We start from the raw sequence: 18,432 nt of genomic DNA on the forward strand, positions 1-18,432 counted from the left end.
AGAGAAAGCAATTATGAACTCATTTGGAATAATAAGAGACCCAGAATAGCCAAAGAAATCCTTAGCAGGAAGAGTGAAGCAGGAGGTATCACAATACCAGATTAAACTATACTACAGAGCAATAGTAATAAAAACAGCATGGTATTGGCACCAAAATAGGCAGGTAGACCAATGGTACAGAACAGAAAACACAGAGAAAAACCCACATGAATAAAGTTATCTCATACTTGACAAAGGTGCCAAAAAACATACAATGGAGAAAAAAATAGACTCTTCAACAAATGGTGCTGGGAAAACTGTAAAATTATATGAATAAAATGAAATTAAACCTCTATCTCTCACCCTGCACAAAACTCAAAAGGGATCAAAGACCTATTAATTAGACCAGTGACCCTGCACCTAATAGAAGAAAAAGTAGGTCCAAATCTTCATCATGTCCTCTAAGGTCCAGACTTCCTTAACAAGACTCCCAAAGCACAAGAAATGAAAGTAGGAATCAATAAATGGGATAGATTCAAGTTAAAAAGCTTTTTTTTCAGTAAAGGAAAGAAACCAAAAATGTGAAAGAGACCCTACAGAGTGAGAGAAAAACTTTACCAGTGCACTTCAGATTGAGCACTAATCTCCAAAATTATAACTCAAAAAACTTTACAGCAAAAATACAAATAACCCAATTAATAAATGAGCTAAGGAACAGAGCAGATATTTCATAGAAGAAGATACACAATTAATCAACAAATACATGAAAAAAATGTTCAACATCTCTAGTAATTAGAAAATGCAAATTAAAACTACCCTAAGATTTCATCTCACTCCAATTAGAATGGCTATTATCCAGAATATAAGCAACAATAGGTATCGGCAAGGATGTGGGGAAAAAGGTATACTCATGCACCGGAGATGGGATAGCAAATTGGTGCAGCCATTCTGGAAAGCATTATGGAGTTTTCTTAGAAAACATGGAATGGAACCCTCATTTGACCCAGTTATCCCACTCCTAAACCTATACCCAAAAGGCTTAAAATATACTACATACTACAATCATGCAGTCACATCAATGTTTATAGAAGCTCAATTCACAATAGCTAGATTGTGGAACCAACCTAGATGCCCTTCAATAGATGAATGGATAAAGAAACTGTGATATAAAGACACAATGAAATATTAATCATTCAAAAAAATAAAATTATGGCATTTGTCGGTAAATGGATGGAGTTGGAGAATATCTGTAAGTGAGATAAGCCAGCCTAAAAAACCAAAGGTCAAATGTTTTCTCTGGTAAGTGGATGGCAATATATAATGGGGGAGCAGGGAGGTAAGGGAATAAAGGAGGAATTTGGATGTGTAAAGGGAAATGAGGGGAAGAGAGGGGACAGGGGAAAGGAAACATAGTGGAATGAGACAAACATCATTAACTTACGTACATGTTTGATTACACCATTTTCTACATCATTTTCCAGAGAAATGAAAAGTTTTACTCCATTCATGTACAATGAATCAAATTGCATTGTGCTGTCATGTATAACTAAACAGAACAAACCATAAAAATATGCATATAAACTTTGACCAAAAAAAAAGTCACCTTCAACATAGTTACAAATTTATACCTATTATTTTTCTACTCTAAGCTCTTATAATGTTATCAAATCAAAAAATGAAGCAATATGATCATGGATGTCCTCTAATACTCTCCATTGGACTATATGGTTGCTTATAGTGGACCTTATACAGGGTAAGTTCAGGTCATCAATGCAACAGGAAACAAATTAAGAAAGCTCCTATACAGAAAATGCTTTACTATGAATAGTGTATCCTTTTTCAAATTCATTTTTAAAATGATAAATTAAGTGATTGCTCCTCAAACATTAGAAGTAGTTGTAAAGTCTAAAATCAGAGAAATGTTCATAAGCAAACAGTTCATTACTATGACATGCTGAACACTTTGTCCCTAGTAGCAATTCATCGTTCAATAAGCTGTGCAAAAAGCAATGAACAGTTTGCATTTAAGCAACACTCCCATCAGTCACTGCACATGCATCTGTCACATGTCACCTTGATGATTTGTGTGTCCAGTTTTCATGGCAGAAACCCAGAACTTAAACCAGAAGAAGTAATCCAGGGAGTTCAATCCATTACAAATATATTTACATTACAGATATTATGACCACCTGTATTTTTTTATTTAGCTTTTAATTTTTTACGGACTGCATTTTGATTCATTGTACACAAATGGGGTACATCATTTCATTTCTAAGGTTGTACACAATGTACATTCATACCATTCATATAATCATATATGTACATAGGGTAATGATGTCTGTCTCATTCCACCATTATTCATACCCCCTCCCTCTCATTTCCTTCTATATATTTTAAAGTTCCCCCATCATTCTTTCATTCTCCACTTCTCAGGGAAAATATTCAACCTTTGCTATTTTGGGCTTCGCTTATTTCACTTAGCATGATATTCTCCAATTCCATTCATTTATTTGCAAATGCCATAATATTCTTCCTCTTTATGACTGAATAGTATTCCATTGTGTATATATAGCAGAGTTTCTTTATCCATTCATCTGTTGAAGGGCCTCTAGGTTGGTTCTACAATCTAGCTATTGTGAACTGAGCTTCTATAAATATTGATGTTGCTGTGTTACTAATAATATTTCCCTACTGTAAATCATATAAATATTTCAGCATTTTATACATATCAAGAAATAGATAACCACAAATAAGACATTAAAGAAAAAACAAAAATACAGCTCCTTTGTTTTTAAAATATTTCAAATCAAAGCATTTTGCTGCAAATGAAGTAATTTTTTCTGTTTTGTTTCACAGTACTAGAGATTGAATCCGGGGCCTAGTACAAGTGTTCTACCACTGAGCCACACGCAAAGCCCCTTCTTTATTTCCTTTTGCAACAGGTCTGCTAAGTTGCTGAGACTGGCTTCCAACTTGCAATCATCCTCCCTCAGACTCCTAAGTATTTGGGATTAAACATTTGTATCACCTGCCCTGCTTGAAGTGACTCTTTAAATCCACAGATGAAAGACTCTCCAAGTGACTTGAGAATTTATTGCAAATCTAGTTTTGGAAGACTTTTATTTAACACAGGTTTCAAACTCACTTTACTGAAATCAGACACACCAGAACACATTGTGGAGTGGTAAAATATGTGATACCATCTTCATACTCAAAGGGAAAAACTTCTTTTGCAAATAAGGAAAACCAAAAAGAACAAAAACAGGGGGCCTTCTACAATGTTATCTCTAAGAACAATCTCCCTTCATAGACTACAATGCTGTTGACAATCTCAAGCACTTGAACTTCTGAAGAACTCCCATGGGAAGAAATTCCTCCAAGCTTCACCAGACACAGTTATAGCTTTTGTCCTTCTCACCACCTTAACAGTATGACACATTCTGCTCCAGACAGACCCAATGACTTCCCCTATGTTCCCTAAGGTTGGTCACATTCATAATCATTCTTGTAACACAATCAATTGCTGTAATTAATTCTGAGGCCAATGTGGATTGCTGCATTTTCCAAAGAGGTGTAGGTCTCTGTGATTACTCAAATTTGCTAGGGTGCTCCTCCCTGGGCTGAGTTTTCATACTCAGAAGAACCCATCTCCCCATAAACATGTGGTCCATGCTTCTCACACCCATGGTACCACTGTTTAACAAACCACACAGGTGAAATTAACATACAGAAAGGTCTGAAATAATGCTGTGCCAGCCACAGTGAATGGGGATTAGAAAGTGCTAAACCTCATTTAGGAAACATGGCTGGCATGGCCCTGCAGTCCTGAACATTTTTGTGCATTAGTTTTTATCACCCTCATTCACTCTCATTATGTCTGCATCTCTTTCTTCCCCATTTGGCCAGTACTTGAAATTGCTGCCACCTGCTCCCTGATGTTGTCACAACCTCTACCATTTCTTGCCAACAACCACTTGACCAGACAGACATCTATCAGCTCAGGAATCCTCCTGAAACTTTGCAAGCAAGACCATCTCACCACCCTTTCATATTCCTGCCATGATCTGTTGCTAGGAACACTTTACATACCTATGTCCAACAGCAAGAAAAACTTCAAGAGGTGTATGAATTTCTTTTGTACACTGTGGTCCCTGGAGTGAAACTTTCCATATTCCCAGTATATGACTTGGGCAAGTCACTCTGTATCTCCAAACATCAATTCCTAAAATGAGAATGAATGTTAATAATGTTATAGTGAAGAGGAAATAAGTTACAATATTCGAACACTCCATAATTTCTATTGGATAATTTTGATATTATCATTGTTTTTATTTTTATTTCATTATTATTATGAGTTAAGAGGATGATTTTCATATTATTGTTGTTTTTATTTTTACTGCATGATTGCCAACTTAATTTTTACTTGCAAAATAAAAGTACAAACAATTGTGATATAGTGATTCAGGAACTCACCTATTAATTTTCTAGCACAAAAGTTAATGCTTAATACATACTAGAGAGTTACAGTTCTGAGAAGCAAATGAATATTCTTTCACGTAATTTTTCGATTCACTTTTTTGAACACAATATTTATCGGGTTTCTACTAATTTACTTTGGTGTTAAAGGACTGTTTTTTCTAATCCAAGTTACTGCTGCTTTGACTGTGAACAAGCTGCACTCATGGAGTTCTTCCAACTGACTTTGTTCTCTCCACATTGAATATGCACGCTAGCTCTTTGGTGCTGGTGTTTCCAGTACTTGGGTGAAATCTAGGGTCCTCATGGCTTACCTGTTTATGTTCAAATAAGGAAAAATCTATGGTTCTCTCCAGAGACAAAATGAAGTCTGGTTACAGTAATTACACTGTCAGTCCCAGGTTAATAGTCAATACAGGACACTGCATTGAAACTACATATATGCTCTCAGGAACAGCCAGGCTTACTGAAATCCTGCAGAGTCAGGCCAGCAAGCAGCAGGTAGACTTCTCCATTGGCATTTGGTACATATACTTCTTCTGCCTCACAGGTCTAGTGGTCATGTCTTCTGATCACTTCAAGTCCAGCAGTTACCCTGGGAGTGAAATAGCAAGAAAATATTACTTGATGGGTGCTGCTCTTCCCTAAGCCCACAAGGATGCTGTCTGGACTGGACATGCATTCAGAGGAGACGTTTCATAGGCATCCCTGCATTTTCCAGGGCCTCACTCCTGCAGGTCTCCTGGCTGGTCCTCATAGTTTTCCCCTCGACCCACTCACTGGGTACTACGCTTGCTATCACAATCTCTCTCCCAACCTCAGGACTCTCAAGCTGTGATCTAACTTTTGACCCTGTGGTGGAAAAACAGTTATTCCCAAGTCAGCCTCTTCTGTGTTACTGGGGATTTCAACTTACTCTACTCCAAGATGGCTCAAAAATGGTCAGAAAAAAAGTCTCTGAATTCCCCCATGTGCCAGAAGGAAAAAAGAGGTAGATTCTCATAGTGTTTCCTATATTTGAATTGTTTATATAAAAGCTGAGTACAACTTGATTTAGAAAAGCATGTGTAAAAAGAAAAAAAAAAAGTTGTAGCACCAGGTTGCACTTGGGACCAAAGATGGTTTAACTGCATCACCTCTGCACATTCCACTCACAGTCAGAGAAAACAAAGGGCCATCTGGAATGAATCTGATTAGCTGCAGTGTGACCAAAAGTCAGTGGTCAGGTCAGTCAAGAGCATGTGATTGTCTGAAGCTGCATTGCTATGATTGACTGAGACGTACTTGGTTACAAGTGCATTCCTACAGTTAACATAGGTTACAGCATATATGTGTATTAAGCTAGGTTATAGTTTACCATATACCACAGCCACATTGGGACAAATATTATCACCCAAATACAGAGACGAGTTTAAGACAAACTTATTTCAGTTTAAAAATTAGCCCCATTTTGGTCACATTTTTAAATCTTCAGAGAGTGACCAAAACCATGAACGTAGACAGTGACACTATCTTCTACAATCGTCAAAGTGGATCTGTTTGATTTCAGTACAGACTTCACAATTTCACAATATCAAATTAGTTAGATGAGCTGGGCATAGTGGCACATACCCATAATTCTAACCAGTCAGGAAGCTGAGACAGTAGGATCACAAGTTGGAGGCCAGCCTCAGCAACTTAGAGACTGGAATCCACTTCAGGAGATCCCAATAAAATAAAAATAAAAATAAAATAAAAAATCAAAAGAACTGGGGATGTGGTTCAGTGATAAAGCATACTTGGGTTCACTCTACAGAACTGCTCCCCCTTCCCCCCAAAAAAGAAGGTATTCTGCCTACTATGGCAGTGAGAATTGGAGGGGTAAAAATGAAGATTTCAGGCACATACATTGGTGTTGAAAATGGAAGTGAATATAAAATTGCAAAGCACTTAAAGGTGCATTCCAGTCACTCAATAGATACTCAATACAGAGAAAACACTTCACATAAATATGAAGCCCTCTCAGATAACTCTTCTGGGATGTAGTTACTCTGGGACACTGAAGGGGAACACAAAGTAGAGGATCACCCAAAATAGACCCTTTTGAGTATTCACTGTCAGCACAGACAGAAGACTCCTAACTGCCAAGCCACAATTTTATGATATGTCTGTTCCCACGAAAGGCCCGGGCTTGTCTACCTGGGATCCCTTCAGCCACATTGGCCCCAATTCCTGAATGGGGTCTGAAGTGTTCTCACACAAGAGGCCTTGGGCACCCTTACATGCCCCAATTCTAATGTGGGGACATTACTGACATGTTTGTGGCTCAAAAGATGAGTGAGTGAAGTATTTGCAGTTCCCTGCTACTTACAGAGGAGGTGACTTTTTTAGAGGCAGGGCCTGGGGGCCTCTTGTATTTTGGACAGGAACTGTCCTGATCACTTTCCAACCCTGTGACAAGTACCTGAGATCAACACCTTCTATGGAGCAGAGATCTATTTTGGTTCATCATTTCAGATCTATGGTCATTTGCCACTCCTGCATCTGAACCTGTGGCAAGGTAAAACATCTGGCAGAGCCTGTGTGGCAGAGGAAACTGCTCACCTCATGGCACCTGAAAAGCAAAGAGAAACAGAGCCAGAATTGTACAGGGGTCGCAGTACCCATTCAGTGGAACATCCCAAATGAACTAATTTCCATCAACTGGGCCCCACTTTCTAAAATGTTCCACTACCTCCCAATAGTGCCATCAGCTGGGAACCAGAGGTTTAACAGGGAAGTCTTTGGGGAACATTGAAGATCAATACCAGAATATATACCCTTGTCCCCAAAAACTCATGTCTGTCTCAGGAAAAATAAATGAACTCAGTCCATCTCCAAGAGTCCACAAACCTCAATGGTGCCTGCATTTCTCAATAGTCCTCCAAAGTCTCCTCTGAGACTCAAGGGAACACAGTTATGCTGAACCCTGAATTAAAAGGTTTTTTCCTCCACTCTTTCTTCTTTTGGATTCATTAGCATAATTTTCTTTCCTCCCTACACACTCATCCTCTCTTAATGACTAACCACAGAATTAGTTAAAACACTATCCTTTGGACAGGGCACTCCCCCTCTCTAGGTACAAGAAATGTCCAAATTCAAAGGCATTGGCAGAAGTGTAGAGAAGAGACAGACTAGGGTGGAAACCAGGTGCACACACCTTCAGAATCTAGCAAGTGTCTAAACAATTGCATAATCCTAGATTCAAAAGTCTGGGATGGTTCAGTGTACACTGGACCCAGATAAGACCCACACAACCCCAGCTCCTGAAAAAGCACATCTGTCAAGAATAGTGAAATACCCCCTTGTTCCCACCAGCCCAACACTGAGAGAACAATCCCTCATATCACAGTATATACACTTTTACTCTGCAGCACTAAGCATGATGAAACCAGCAGCTACCCATTCATGTTGAATTACTGCAAAATGAACTCTTTTCTTCTCCCACCTCTCTGCCTCTTCAGGTACTCACTGACTCAGGTGAAAGCAAAGCACCACAATCAAACCTTTTGTGGTTATGTTAGCTATAAACCTCTCTAATAATCAAAAAGAAAATAAACATATTTTCAAGATACAAAGGCACAAGGGGAAACACAATTAGCCCCAAAGGGAAGAACAGGAAACTAACAAGGAAAAAATAGCAAGCAGGGCATTCAGTCTAGTGCTCCAAGTGGGGAACTAGGGCATGTGATGGTGTGATATGGATCCCTGAGGCTTAGACAAGTTTACCTCTCCTGCCTTGTCTCCTATGGGGCCACTTCCTGGAGCTGGGTGTACTCACTGCTTGTGACTTCTCTTGGCAGTCATTTCATTAGACTGGCATTACTAACTTAGGTCTCCACTATAACACTGGCTCCACTCTCAGAGTTTGACAAATCACTCTTTCTAGAGCTAAAGACCTGAACTCCAACTGTGACATACCCTTCCTGGCCAAAAACCTTTCCTCAGAATTATCAGCGAAAGCCCACAGTTTTTAAAAGATATTCATTGCACAATACCCAAAGACACGATCGACTCCCAAGCACACAATGAACCTCTTGTATCTGCCAGAGTACACAGGCCAAGAGCCCCATGAATTCAAGACACACTCAGCCGCCTACAACCTAGACTTCTCAAATGCATGAGACGAACCATAATTAAACACCAGGACCACACATTTTACTAACATCACCAATATCTTGAATAATTATGTGCCACAATAAACACAAATGCAATTCCTCAGCATTTGTATAAACACAGATTCTAAATACTGCATCCACAATCCATGAACATACACCTAATCACTTGTGTGCCTATAAACAAAACACAAAAATGATAATCTTGCATGCATGAGACAGAGAGTTCCAAACCAGCACACACGAAAAACCATGCACCATTAATCTGTAAATATGCAACAATATATACACACTTTCCACACAGAAATGGACAGACACACAAACATTTTCAAACATGAATACAGAGATTCCCTAAAACTACAGCATTCCACATCTCCAGAAAGCAAACTGCCAAACTCTGCAGCCAAACATTCCCATATGAACCTAGAAATGTCACACATTCTCTGAAGAAATACATTTTCAATACTCCTAGCAACTTTATTCCCAATGAAGAAACACAGAATTCACGTACCCATGTTAGAATCCAGAAACCAATTTGCATGCCCAAGACACAAAACTACCTCCAGCTACACATAAGCTCACTTACAAATCCCAAAATATCACACCCTACTAGAACAAACTTTATTTCTAACAAATACTAACAAAGAACTGTATCATTTATCACTAAAGCAAACCGAATTTTCACATCCCCTGTTTAAAAGCACAATGTCACCTTTCCATCCCATATATATTTCCTTCCTTCCCACTTACATACAAATAACTTTCTACTTAATACAGACATCAACTTCCATATCCCTTGAATACACATATTGACACCTAAATATTCTTCCTTCTCACAACTATTGCTAGTACATGCAACACAAAAACAAACACGTGCACTTGTGCAAACACACACACATGCACACATACACTTCTGCGGTGTGACAGCCAACACAAACTCAATATCGAGTAACTCTCCATGGGCATCTCTACAGTTACCCACTACATAGGAATAGGCAAATATCCCCCACTATTCAAAAAATTTAATACTACCTTCAAATACAAGCTCACACACTCCCAGATAAGCTCGCTTCCAGGAGAGGAGACGCGGACCGCGCAGGGCCTGGTCTTTGCTCCGCCTGCGTCCAGCTGAGAATGGGTTGCAGGGCAGGGTCGCCCGCGTGGAAACACGACGGGGAGGCCCAACGCCCGGGACTTTAGACCGGCGCAGGATGGACTCAGGAAGGGAGAGGCACGCGGGTCCAGTACCTCTGGACTGGGAACACACTCTGGACGCCGCCATGGGAGCCACAGCGCTCGCGCCTGCGAGTCATCCCCGCAGCAGCCCAAGCAAAGGACTCTGGACAGTTGGATGGCCGCCCGCTAGCGCCACAGAGCCTCTGGCCAAGGGTGTGCACATGCGCGAGGGCTGCTGGCGGGAAGCGCGGAGCGCCTGCAGGACAGGATGGAAGTGCTTCAGCATCTGTGAGGTGTCATCTGCAAGGCGGCTCCACCTGGGCGAGCCTCGGGCTGCTCCTTCTTCCAGCGTGTGCACCTGAGACGACCTCGGTGATGTTCACTGTTACAAACCTGCCATGCCTGCATTGGAGAACGCCCTGGCTGCAGCATTGCAAGTTCTCTACCCTGAAGCTCAGGCTCCTTATTTAGGACCATTGATTTGACCCCCTTTGCACTCGCGTCCCTTTGATTCTTGTTCACTGGTCCAAACATCAGTGTGTGCCTTTCTCATGCTCCATCCATAGGTTCCATTCTGGCAAAGAATTAGGTCTGGGTAACACTCTAAATCCCCCATTCCTTGAATTTGCCTGCTGGATTTACAGTACTCAGCTATTATTACATACGTAGAGCCCTCCCAATAAATACGGAGGCTCAACTGCTTTCTTTGAAAGCTTTCCTTAACCATTTTTGAGGACTTTGCAATGTGGACTAATTTCAGTAGACAGAGCAAGGTAATGTTCTTCCTTTTCTACTACATGGCATGATTTTAGTTGGAACTTTAAAAAATGTACCATGGATTCACTGAACCTTGCAATACATGGGGAAAAAAAAATCCCTCGATGCTCTTTCTGGGACTTGGGTAATTACTATAACTTCCTTCCAAAGAATAATGTGGAAGATACTATGTCATATGTGACACTGCTAATTGCCCCCAATGTGCAGATCTAACCTGTATGCAGGAGGCAGACAGGGCCTTTGCCATTCCTCCAAAGTTCCCTGATTAGGTAAACATCCATGTTCAGAAATGTGTGTGTGTGTGTGTGTGTGTGTGTATACATACATATATCTGTGAACAGTGTTAGCTCTAGACTTTACGACAGCAATGGATAGATGGTAGGGCAAAAGTCATTTAACTGCTCCTTCCCATGGCAATTCTATACAAATTGAATTTGGGCTAGTAAGATTATGTGTGCATCTGCAGTCTAACTTTGTGAATCGGTACAAAACTGATTGCATAGGATTAGGAGTGTAGTTCAGTGGTAAAGTGCTTAAAGAGAGTATGCAATGGGCCTGAATTGGATATTGGTCTACCAAATAAATTATGTTTTGGAAATCTTGTCTTAATCATTCATTACAGTAAAGTATTATTTAAAGAAAAAGAAGAAAGAAATAATTGTGGAATTAAGAGAGAAGACAGTTTTTCCACACTGCACATTTTATATCACTTATTCAAAAACATAAGCCTATCAATTCTAATTAATACCAGTTACATGAATGAAATCTGTGGGAAATAATCAGCTCTCCTGAAAAGTGAAAGAAGAAGAACCAAAGAATCCCATTTTTAGTGCCTGGATAGCATGTTTTATAATAAGGTGCTGAATACTCATGAACACCCAAGTGTGAGTTTTGCACGTGTGATGAGGTGCAAAAACCACTATATCCATAAAATGCAAGCCACACCCTACAGTTTAGAGTAGAGGTTGTTTATACTCATTATTGTTTATAATTAATATGGTAGAGGAGAGCCATGGCTCACTTGTTCTGCCCAGCAGGGAAGCAAACAAAGATGATTGATGGTGTTGGATTAGGGTTGCATCTACCAACTCATTGATGAATAGGGTTGTTTCTGTCATTCATCTGTGAATCTGATTATGTATGCAAGGGCCCTGAATTCAATCTTGGTCTAGCAAATACAGCTTGCTTTGGTAGTTTGGTCTCCGCCATTCATTATAGTAAACCATTATTTTAAAAAATTAAATGTGGAAATAGGAGAAGACAGTTTACCACATTATATTTCATATCACTAGGTCAAGAAAAAAATAAGAAAGAAACACTCCAGGTCTAATACCGATGACATGAATGAAGACTGTAGGAAATAATAAGCTGATATGACAAGTGAAAGAGACAAAGAAGTCTATTTTCAGTGTCTGAGTATCCTGTTTTGTCCCATTCCCTTTAAAAGGCTTGTAATATGGTGTTAAATATATCATGGACACCCAAGTGTGTGTTTTGTAGACATGATTGGATGAAAAAAAGCACTATATACATAAAATGCAAGCCACATCTTACAGTTTAGAGTAATAATTGTTTATACTCATGATTGTGTGGCTGGTGAGAGCCACAGCTGATCGTGCTCAGCAGGGGAAGCAATCAAAGACAATTGATGAGGTATTGGAATAAAGTGGCATCTGTCACCCACCCTCTGTGTTTCTGAGAAATTATTTAAAAAATGGCCCAGAGGCACACACCACTTGTGGCACCACTATATTATTTGAAGGGAACTCTTTTTTTTTTTTTTTTTTTTTTTGGTGCTGGGGATCAAAAACAGGGCCTTCTACATGCAAGACAAGCACTCTACAGACTGAGTTATCTCCCCAACCCCAGCCAAAGCTCTTCATGGAATGTCTTCCCAGTCCCACCAGGGCCTGCTACCCCTTTACCTTCCCCCCATGAAGAATGTCTTGACCCATCATTCCACTGTGCTTTACATTTAAACTTTGCCCAGTGCTCTGAGAATCTGCTACAGTCAGGTCACACTCTGGGTCTTATTGACATTTTCCATGTAGCAGACTGTGAGACTCTGTGTCCAGTGTCCTGGCCTTTAGAAGAAGAGGAGCTTGGAGGGTCAGGGACTTGTTCTCTGACTGACATTCACTGTGTAAATCCTTGGGAATTTGAAAGGAGCAATTCCTCTGTGTGAGGAGAAGTAGAGGAAGGAAAGACCACTAGATGACACATTTGATGTGACTGGGGAAGTCCAGGGAAGACTGATAGTGCTCATGGGGAGGAGGGCTCCTAAAGACAGATAAGACAACTCAAGGGAAGTACACTGGGTCAGCAGAAGGAGAGAGACCAAGGGATTGATTCCTTGTAGAATGGATACATGTCACTGTGTGATATTTTTAGGGAGTCAGAGGCAGGGTAAGTGTGGTGGTTAGTTAGGGCTCCCACGAAAATAGAGGATGAGACTATGCCCATTCTTCACACAGCTGGAAGCTGCCTGTGATATAATTCTGAAGGGTTTGACACTAGGGTCTCAGATTATAAGTGGGCAGTGGAAAGAAATGTTCTCAGCTAGTAAACTGCCTAGTAGAGTTATTACTGACCACATATGCAGTGTGATACACTGTGGGAGAGGTTGCAAGGCACTCCAAGTGCCACAGCCCAGGGCCTCTCACCAAACCCCTGCCCTTCAGTCCAGTCAGCAGGTGTCCTTGATTCCTGAAGGGCAGGGAACCAGGGAAACTCAACCAACCTATATTTGGACCTCCATGATGTCTTCTGAATTATTATAACTTTCATGGAAAGAAGAGGAATCTCAGAGCTGCTTGGTGTTGGCCACTCTTTGTGGTGTAGTGTCAGTCCTTCATTTTATGTTGGCAGGAAGACTCTACTCATTTCCTTAATAGTAATCCATGAGAAGTGAACACATGTGGGGTGTCCTTCAGTTTCCAGAATCAGATATGAAGACAACTGTGTTCTTTTCAAGAGAAAAAGGAGAATAGCACACAGTTCGGAAGGGCCCCTACTTGTATTCTGATTTGAAGTTAGGCAGGTGTATTGATTAACATGTGCAAGTGTTGAAGTGTTGTGGACCTTGAAATCCTTGACTACACTATGTATGACATCATACTGAACAGGGATGGCCTCCAGACAACCTTGCCACAAGTGTCAGTTGGCTCATACCTGGTTCTCTGTGACACTTCCCTTTCCATTATTGGGAGCTCAAAGGAAAAGGACCTCAGAATGGCTCCAATACCTAGGCCAATAATATGACCAGTGGCTGTGAAAATATCTGAAAGCTGCATCACTCTCCATCACATCACATTTCATAAACCTCAGCAGCCTTTGCATATCATGGCAGGATCTCAGGGAACTCAATGACTATCACACAGACCTTTTCCCTGGGAACAGAGCTTCTTGTGTCATGGTAGGAACCAGTGAACGCTGGGGACAGGGCTGGCCAGATTCTGTCCTCCCATTAGGGAGTGCTGCAGTAAGTGCTGGGAGAAGCACCCACATGCTAGGAAGGATGAACTTCAGGGTTCCTTGGGCTCTAGCCAGGGAGAGAGTTTATTCAGGTGCTTTTTTGTTTGTTTGTGTGAGCCTAGGAAAGAATTGGAGGGGTATATAAGGAGGTGTCAACAAAAGGAAGACTGAGGAGGTGATGGGTCAATAATCTTTGGAAACTGTCACCTTCAAAAATGACCTTGAAATGCTTGGAACTACCCTGGAGAGATGCTGAGGGACACGGTGCCACTGAGCACACTCAAATTGATCCATTTCTAGGAGTCACGTAGGAGGTTGACAGATTATCTGAAAAGGCTTTTCAAGGGGAGTTTCAGAGGCAGAGAAAGCTGAGGTGTCACATTCAACAGAAAGTGTTCAGGGAATCCTAGTGTACTGGAAACAAGTTTTCTCTTGGTATTCCTACGACAAATGTAACATAGCATGAAATTCATGCAGGAACATTTACACACTACCCAAACTCCTTGCACAGAGATTTCTGATCTTTTTCCATTTGTCCTAAGATTCTCACTGACTAAGGAACAGGGAGGCATCAATCCTGCTGACATTTTCCCTCCACCATGCTCCTTTTTGCTTTGCATCCACAGCATCTGCATGAAATTCAATCCTGGTGCCCCCTTGCTCTCTTCAGAGACCTGCCATTTTTTCTCTGCTCCTGTGCCAACACACCACCTGTTCTGGGATGTGCCTCTGCCATCATGGGTGACTGCACCCATCTACCAGCATAAACTTCTTCTGTTGTCTGCTTAAACTGGAAAACTGAGTGTGGCTGATCTGTTCACCTTTGAAACATGAGGGCCAGAACTGAGGCCAGGAGAGCCTCCTCATATTCAGAACATTGGCCACACTCAGGAACCCCTTATCTGGAGGGCCCCAGGGGCCTACTGTGGGGGTGTGGAGCATCCTGCTCCCTTCCTCACAGCAGCTTCTGCCCTGAGGACCACTGTGGCTGCCTCAGTCAGTGGGGCAACCTGAAACTATGGGGGCCACTGGCATCAGGGCCTTGCCCCTCCAGCACCACCACCATTTGCTCAGCTGAACCCCATCGCCTTCCCAATGTGTGCCCACCAATGGCCAGGTGGACAGTTTGGAGAGGACACACTGCCCACCTTCCATACTGCAGTGCCAACAGGTGCCTCCAGTGGACCTTAGAGCATCAATGAAAACTTCACCACGGGCAGGGCTTTAAGTCCCTGGTCTACAGGCACCTTCCTTAGTATCCAGATGTAGTAGCACTCTCCTGCTTCCTCATATGAGTGCTCTCCCCAGGGTCCCAGAACTCCTCCTAGAGCTCTGACATGAGGAAAAGCATGGGATGGAAAAAGGAGGCTGGGATGTAGGGGAACTGGAAGGAAGGTCCTGAGGTTTGGGGGACAAGTTCAGAGACCTATATTCCCAGAAATATTTATCTCACACCAGGAGAAGAAATGTGCCTTAACTCAGTTGCCCATCACAGCCCCATGAGTATAGGCAATCTGTTTCAAATTATCATCACCATCACATGGAGGACTCAAGGTCAGAGCAGGTATGTGAGATAATGTAAGCCAGGATTTGGAGTTGGCTGTCTGACTCCATATGATGATCCTTCCCCCAGTCATTTCAGATTCCAGCATCAACCTGATTGTTCATGGCACAGAAGACATCATAATCAGAAGTAAGTATAGGGATGCTGGCCCCAAGACAAAACTCTACAGATACCCCCACACATTGTCCTGAACTCCTGATCACAACCCTGTGGTTATGGGGCACTCATGGGGAAGTTCACTGTCCTTGGATTCTGGATGGGTATGTTCATCTTTGCCCAACTCTGTAATCGTGCTCCCAGGCCATTGTGTGTACCACCTCAGTTAACTTGGGCTGCCATACCAGATGCTATAGACTCATGGCTGAAACCCCAGATATTCATTTCTCACCATTCTGGAGTCAGGAGTCCCAGAAAAAGGATGCCTGATACAAAGTCCCATGAGGACTCCCTCTCTTTCTTGAGAATATGCCTGGCTGCCTGTTTCCTCACCTGACCAGCATCCCTTCAGTGTTTCCTCCTTCTTCTACCAAAACCACTATTTCCCTCATGAAGCCTCACCCTCAGGATCTCATGTAACCCTCCTAAAGAATAAAACCAATCTCTAAATACCATCACATTGGGGGTTAGAACTTCAACATGTGAATTTCAGTGGATAAAGTCATTTACCACATAATACCCCACACCATTGAGGAATTCAAGTAAAATCATACAGTCCAATGCAACTCTTAATGTTAATTTTGGTATAAGGTACATTGTCCCAGGGCCCCAGTGCCAATACTTTTGACTTGAACATGATGGGCAGATGCAACAAAGTAGGAGAGTGTATTGATCCAGGTGTGTTGAGAACAGAGGGTGACCTTGTGGTCCCTGACTACTCCTGATGAATTCCAGTACTTTGGTTTGGTGCCAGTCCCAACTAGAGCCAACCATATCCTGGGGGAGTGTGGGAAGCCATCCTTACTTAGCAGAATCAGACTAAATTGAGTCATGGGATGCAGAGGCCTGTCTTCCAGGAACTAAGAGCCACAGAAACCTGTCCCAGATTGCCAGAAAGCATGTGACACTGTGTGAGAGTGATTCCCTGTCTCCTTCTGAAATATTCCCCCTAAGAAAATGACTCCCCTAACTCCACCCTATCCTGTCCATCACAGAAGAATCTCCTCCTGGTTTTTCCCCCTTTACCTGTGTGTCTATAAATAAAGGAGAGTTGAACTACTCCAAGTTGTTGTAGTTGTTAGAGGCCAGAGCTGGCATGGCCAGACCTGTCATGCCCACTCTCATTTAAAAATGGTATTGGCTCTTGTGTGTTTATTGAGTAGATAAGTTTGGGGGTAATTGAGTGATATGTAGCCAAGGTCTTCCTGCACCAGTTAACCCTTTTCTCATCCATGTGGGACATGTCTGAGAGAACTCCCACAGAGGAGGGCCTTTGAAAGAGTTTCCAGGAATGGCAGCACAGAAGCATCTTTGATCATCAATGAAACCCCAGAAATGTGAGTCAGGTTTCAGGGCCCAGATCCAAGTGGTGCAGGATTATGTATTGCACACCAGGGTCTGGTGGGTTCTGCCAACTATCTGTGTGTTGATTCTGAGGCATCTAGCTCTCCAAACTGCAGCCCCCTCTAGCTAGAGGTCTAGGCAATCACTCTGCAACTGTACCAGAAATTCTAAGCTCAATGTTCCTGATTCCAACTCTGCCTTGAGGTTTAGGGTCAGTTTGGGGAGGAGTAACCAGTCCAGCCACAATTTCTCCTTCTGTTTGTGGGCTCTGCAGAGGCCACTAGCCTCACACCTGCCTGGAAATGGTCACTTCTTTGGAGTGGGAAATGTCAGAAGTCATGAAAGTGGTCACTACTTCAACCTGATATTTCAGAAGAGGATGGAAGTGGGGAGTGTATGGAGGGGTTCAGCACCACATCTCCAGTCTATATCAGCATGGCTCTAAGTAATCCCCGCCATTCTAATTCTAACAAGTGAAAAGAAGTAAAAGAAACAGCCCTCATTTGGAAGCAACCCAATGTTCTCAATTAAGCTTCCACTTTCACATGACCTCTCCTGTGCCTCTGTCTCCGAGGTGATTCTTCCAGGGCTCATGGTCCCAGCATCAAAATCCCTGAATTTGTCATGGTGTTCCCTGATATGAATCAAATCCCTGACCAGATTCTGGCAGTTCCCTGATCTGTGTAGTTCCTGGCAAGAACAGGATAGACCTGGAACAAGAGTCACTTAGGGGTTCTGCCTGGGTCCCTCAGATCTGATTCTCTTCAGGTGCTACTTGATATAGTGTTTCTCCAGAACTGTGATTCTTCCTTTGTAACAGCCCCCTTCTTGGACTGATACAGTCCACTGCAGAATACAACTCCACAACCCTTCCACCAGCTCCTGCTTGGAATTGAGCTAGCACCTGCCTAGTATGCCTTACTTGATTCTCAACTCAGCCTTTACCTCCCTTACCCAAACCCCACCAAGATTTGTGGAAATTGAGACTTGACACCAAAGGGTGCCAAGGGCCAAGGGAGGTTGCTGTCCAAAATAAGAACTTTTCGTTCAGTATGGGGAATTTAATCTTTCATGCAGAAGTGCCTCTTAGCACCTATGGTCCCTCCTAAACTGTTTTTTTAACTGTGTAGTGATGAGGCCCAGTATGTGGCTCCTTTCTCTCCTTACCTATTCAAAGAACCAATACACCATCTTTGGAGGACTTGGGTCCTGTGTGGGGATAGTTCATGGACTATCAGTGGCTCCAAATGTCCTCCCACATGACTGTACTCGATGTTCCACCTCATGCACTGTCACCTCCCATGGGTCCTAAAGTCAGGTTGTCCTGGATTTGGGCAGACCAGGCTAAGTCCC

The sequence above is a fragment of the Sciurus carolinensis genome, unplaced genomic scaffold (genome assembly GCF_902686445.1).
Source record: "Sciurus carolinensis unplaced genomic scaffold, mSciCar1.2, whole genome shotgun sequence".
Classification (NCBI taxonomy): Eukaryota; Metazoa; Chordata; class Mammalia; order Rodentia; family Sciuridae; genus Sciurus; species Sciurus carolinensis.